Source organism: Arachis stenosperma, chromosome 1, assembly GCF_014773155.1.
Source record: "Arachis stenosperma cultivar V10309 chromosome 1, arast.V10309.gnm1.PFL2, whole genome shotgun sequence".
NCBI classification, from domain to species: domain Eukaryota; kingdom Viridiplantae; phylum Streptophyta; class Magnoliopsida; order Fabales; family Fabaceae; genus Arachis; species Arachis stenosperma.
This window is the reverse complement of record NC_080377.1, coordinates 80,213,208-80,219,291: the sequence shown is the minus strand read 5'-3', so window position 1 is coordinate 80,219,291 and position 6,084 is coordinate 80,213,208. Positions and strand designations below refer to the sequence as shown.

At 39.4% G+C, this 6,084-nt stretch overlaps 1 non-coding gene across 1 annotated transcript; it reads left to right on the top strand.

The window, feature by feature from the left end:
• The first annotated feature begins 206 nt into the window (after positions 1-206).
• Positions 207-314, top strand: LOC130952091 (small nucleolar RNA R71). Its single transcript, XR_009074276.1, has one exon. It is a non-coding gene; the product is annotated as a small nucleolar RNA R71 (small nucleolar RNA).
• The last annotated feature ends 5,770 nt before the right edge of the window (positions 315-6,084 follow it).

Here is a 6,084-nt window from a genome sequence, read left to right as displayed (position 1 = left end):
ACTCCTTTCTTCTGACTAGTCCCATTGTTCACAGGATTCCTTTCAGAAGTGTACATGAATTGGTTATTTGCAACCATTTCAATCAATTCTTGAGCTTCTGCAGGCGTCTTCTTCAGATGAAGAGATCCTCCAGCAGAGCTATCCAAGGACATCTTAGATAGTTCAGAGAGACCATCATAGAAAATACCTATGATGCTCCATTCAGAAAGCATGTCTGAGGGACATCTTCTGATTAATTGTTTGTATCTTTCCCAAGCTTCATAGAGGGATTCTCCATCCTTCTGTCTGAAGGTTTGGACTTCCACTCTAAGCTTACTCCATCTTTGTGGTGGAAAGAACTTTGCCAAGAAGGCATTGACTAGCTTTTCCAAGAGTCCAGGCTTTCTTTAGGTTGAGAATCCAACCATATTCTAGCTCTGTCTCTTACAGCAAAAGGGAATAGCATCAGTCTGTAGACCTCAGGGTCTACCCCATTAGTCTTGACTGTGTCACAGATTTGCAAGAATTCAGCTAAGAACTGATGAGGATCTTCCATTGGAAGTCCATGGAACTTGCAATTCTGTTGCATTAGAGAAACTAATTGAGGCTTAAGCTCAAAGTTGTTTGCTCCAATGGCAGGGATAGAGATGCTTCTCCCATAAAAATCAGGAGTAGGTGCAGTGAAGTCACCCAGCACCTTCCTTGCATTGTTGGCATTGTTATTGTTTTCGGCTGCCATGTGTTCTTCTTCTTTGAAGAATTCGGTCAGGTCCTCTAAAGAGAGTTGTGCCTTGGCTTCTCTTAGCTTTCTCTTCAAGGTTCTCTCGGGTTCAGGGTTAGCTTCAACAAGAATGCCTTTGTCTCTGCTCCTGCTCATATGAAAAAGAAGAGAACAAGAGAAATGTGGAATCCTCTATGTCACAGTACAGAGATTCCTTGAAGTGTCAGAGGAAAAGAAAATACAAGAAAAGAAGGTAGAAGAATTCGAACTTGATTAGTTAGAGTTCGAATTGTGCATTAAGAAGGAGTAGTACTCCATAAATAGAAGGATGTGAGAAGGAGGGAAGAGGATTTTCGAAAATTAATTAGAAAGATGTCAAAAAACATTTTAAAAATTGATTGATAATTTTCGAAAATTGAAAGTGGGGAAGAATTGAAGTGATTTTTGAAAAAGATTTTGAAATTAGAAGTCAAAAAGATTTGATTGAAAACTATTTTGAAAAAGATGAGGTTAAAAAGATTTGATTGAAAAGTTATGGTTTTAAAAAGATGTGATTGAGAAGATATGATTTGAAAACAATTTTAAAGATATGATTTGAAAACAATTTGAAAAGATATGAATTTAAAAAAAAATATTAATGACTTTCCTAACAAGAAAAGATAAGATTCAAACATAAAACCTTTCTTAATAGAAAAGGCAAAAAATGTTTAATCAAATCATTAATTGTTGGTAAGTATCTTTGAAAAAGGAAAGAAATTGATTTTGAAAACATTTGATTGAAAAGATATGATTTGAAAAAGATTTGGTTTTGAAAAACTTTGAAAACTTGAAAAAAAATTGATTTGAAAACAAAATCTTCCTCCTAGCACCATCCTGGCGTTAAACGCCCAGAATGGTATACATTCTGGCGTTTAACGCCCAAAATGCTACCTCTTTGGGCGTTAAACGCCCAACCAGGTACCCTGGCTGGCGTTTAAACGCCAGTCTGTCTTCTTCACTGGGCATTTTTGAATGCTCAGCTTTTTCTGTATAATTCCTCTGCAGCATGTTCTGAATCTTCAATTCTCTGTATCATTGACTTGAAAAGACACAAATTAAAAATATTTTTGGATTTTTAATAATAAAGAACAATCAAAATGTAACTAGAACCAAACAACAATGCATGCAGGACACCAAACTTAGCAGTTTGTATACTACTGACACTATCGAAATGAGAATGCATATGAGACACACAAAATACTTCAAGTCAATAGAATTCAAAGATTAGAACAAAGAACTATATGCATGGATTCGAAAAATATAACAAAAACATGCATTTGACACCAAACTTAAGATGAGACTCTAGACTCAAACAAGAAACATCAAATATTTTTGGTTTTTTTGTGATTTTGTAATTTTTTTGTGTTTTTCGAAAATTAAGTGGAAAAAGATATCAAAATTCTTAATGAGAATTCCAGGAATCAGCGCAATGCTAGTCTAAGACTCCGGTCCAGGAATTAGACATGGCTTCTCAGCCAGCCAAGCTTTCAAAGAAAGCTTCGGTCCAAAACACTAGACATGACCAAAGGTCATCCAAGTCTTAGCAGATCACTGCTCCAAAAGCAAGATTGATGAAAATCAACAAGCTCTTGTGGTGATAAGTTGAAACCTCGGTCCAATCAGATTAGACATGGCTTCTCAGCCAGCCAGATTTCAACAAATCATCATGAAACTCTAGAATTCATCTTTAAGAATTTCGAAAAAAATAAATACCTAATCTAAGCAACAAGATGAACCGTCAGTTGTCCAAACTAGAACAATCCCAGGCATTGTTACCAAAAGCTTGCTCAAAACTTGAACAATCCCCGGCAACGGCGCCAAAAACTTGGTGCGCGAAATTGTGATCAATACTTTTCACAACTCTCATAATCCCTGGTCATGAACTCCAAAAACTTGGTGGTTCAATTCCATGGCATTACACAACTTCGCACAACTAACCAGCAAGTGCACTGGGTCGTCCAAGTAATACCTTACGTGAGTAAGGGTCGATCCCACGGAGATTGTTAGCATTGAAGCAAGCTATGGTCATCTTGTAAATCTTAGTCAGGCAAACTCAATTGTATATGATGATGAACGAAAATAATATAAAGATAAAGATAGTGATACTATGTATATCATTGGTGTAAGAGCTTCAGACAAGCGTATGAAGATGCCTTCCCTTCCGTTTCTCTGCTTTCCTACTGCCTTCATCCAATCCTTCTTACTCCTTTCCATGGCAAGCTTGTGTAGGGTTTCACCATTGTCAGTGGCTACCTCCCATCCTCTCAGTGAAAGCGATTGCATATGTCCTGTCACGGCATAGCGGAATTCAGCTGTCGGTTCTCGGTCAGGCCGGAATAATATCCATTGATACTTTTGCGTCTGTCACTAACGCCCTAGCCTGCTAGGAGTTTGAAGCACGTCACAGTCATTCAGTCATTGAATCCTACTCAGAATACCACAGACAAGGTTAGACCTTCCGGATTCTCTTGAATGCTGCCATCAGTTCTTGCCTATACCACGAAGACTCTGATCTCACGGAATGGTTGGCTCGTTTGTCAGGCGAGCACTCGGTTGTCAGGCGATCAACCATGCATCGTGCAATCAGGAATCCAAGAGATATTCACTAAGCCTCAGATGCTTGTAGAACAAGAATGGTTGTCAGTCACCTTGTTCATGAGTGAGAATGGTGATGGGCGTCAATCATCACCTTCATCAAGTTGAAGAACAAGTGATATCTTGGACAAAGAACAAGTGGAATTGAATGGAAGAACAATAGTAATTGCATTAATACTCGAGGTACAGCAGAGCTCCACACCTTAATCTATGGTGTGTAGAAACTCCACCGTTGAAAATACATAAGAACAAGGTCTAGGCATGGCCGAATGGCCAGCCTCCCAATGATCTAAGATAGCATAAAACAAAGATAGCTACCAAAAGTCTCTCTAATACAATAGTAAAAGGTCCTACTTATAGAAAACTAGTACATAGATGAGTAAATGACATAAAAATCCACTTCCGGGCCCACTTGGTGTGTGCTTGGGCTGAGCAATGAAGCTTTTTTCGTGTAGAGACTCTCCTTGGAGTTAAACGCCAGCTTTAGTGCCAGTTTGGGCGTTTAACTCCCAATTAGGTGCCAGTTCCGGCGTTTAACGCTGGAATTTCTTGAGGTGACTTTGAACGCCGGTTTGGGCCATCAAATCTTGGGCAAAGTATGGACTATTATATATTGCTGGAAAGCCCAAGATGTCTACTTTCCAACGCCGTTGAGAGCGCACCAATTGGGCTTCTGTAGCTCCAGAAAATCCACTTCGAGTGCAGGGAGGTCAGAATCCAACAGCATCTGCAGTCCTTTTGAGTCTCTGGATCAGATTTTTGCTCAGGTCCCTCAATTTCAGCCAGAAAATACCTGAAATCACAGAAAAACACACAAACTCATAGTAAAGTCCAGAAAAGTGAATTTTAACTAAAAACTAATAAAAATATACTAAAAACTAACTAAATCATACTAAAAACATACTAAAAACAATGCCAAAAAGCATACAAATTATCCGCTCATCACACAGCACCAGTCATCTCTGCACCAAACTGGACATTACCATTTGAATTAATGTGTGATGCCAGTGACCATGCCATTGGTGCAGTGTTGGGACAAAGGCATGACAAGCTTCTGCACGTCATTTACTATGCCAGTCGTGTTTTAAATGGCGCACAGAAGAATTACACAACCACAGAAAAAGAGTTTCTTGCAGTGATTTACGCCATTGACAAGTTTAGATCCTATTTAGTAGGATCAAAAGTGATTGTGTACACTGATCATGCTGCTCTTAAATATCTACTCACAAAGCAGGATTCAAAATGCAAACTCATCAGATGGGTGTTGCTTCTACAAGAGTTTGATATAGAAATAAGAGACAGAAAAGAGACAGAGAACCAAGTAGCAGATCACCTGTCTCGAATAGAACTAGTAGAAGGGGCGTCCCTCCCTCTTACTGAGATCTCTGAAACCTTTCCGAATGAGCAACTCTTTGCCATCCAGGAAGTGCCATGGTTTGCAGACATTGCAAACTACAAGGCAGTGAGGTTCATACCCAAAGAGTACAGTAGGCAGCAATCAAAGAAGTTGATCACGGATGTAAAGTACTATCTTTGGGATGAACCATATCTCTTCAAGAGATGTGCAGACGGAGTAATCCGTAGATGTGTGCCTAAAGAAGAAGCACAGAAGATCCTCTGGCACTGCCATGGATCACAGTATGGAGGACATTTTGGAAGTGAGCGAACAGCCACAAGAGTCCTCTAATGTGGCTTCTACTAGCCTACTCTCTATAAAGATTCCCGAGTGTTTGTACTTAATTGTGACAGTTGCCAAAGATCTGGTAATCTGCCTCACAGTTATGCCATGCCTCAACAAGGGATCTTGGAGATTGAATTGTTTGATGTATAGGGTATTGACTTCATGGGGCCTTTCCCACCATCATACTCAAACACTTATATTCTGGTGGCAGTGGATTATGTATCCAAATGGGTGGAAGCTATTGCTACACCCACTAATGACACTAAGACAGTGTTAAAATTCCTCCAGAAATACATCTTCAGCAGATTTGGCACCCCTAGAGTACTAATCAGTGATGGGGGCACTCATTTCTGCAATAAACAGCTTTACTCTGCTTTGGTTCGTTATGGAGTTAGCCACAGGGTGGCCACTCCATATCACCCACAGACAAATGGGCAAGCTGAAGTCTCAAATAAAGAACTCAAAAGAATCCTGAAACGGACTGTAATTAACCGTAGAAGGGATTGGGCAAGAAGCTTGGATGATGCTCTATGGGAATATAGAACAGCATTCAAGACCCCTATAGGGACCTCTCCATACCAACTTGTGTATGGAAAGGCATGTCACTTGCCAGTGGAACTGGAACATAAGGCTTACTGGGCAACCAGATTCCTGAACCTTGATGCCAAGTTAGCTGGAGAAAAATGATTGCTCTAGTTAAATGAGCTAGAGGAATTTAGACTAAATGCTTTCAAGAATACAAAAATTTACAAAGAGAAAGCAAGAAGATGGCATGATAAGAAATTGTCATCCAGAGTCTTTGAGCCAGGGCAGAAAGTTCTGCTATTTAATTCTAGGCTCAGATTATTTCCCAGAAAATTGAAATCCCGGTGGAGAGGTCCATACGTGATTACAAGTGTGTCACAATATGGATATGTAGAGCTTCAGGATAATGATTCTAACAAAAATTTCATTGTTAATGGACAAAGAGTTAAACATTATCTTGAAAGCAATTTTGAGCAAGAATGCTCAAAATTGAGACTTGATTAAAGCTCAGTAATAGTCCAGCTAAAGACAATAAAGAAGCGCT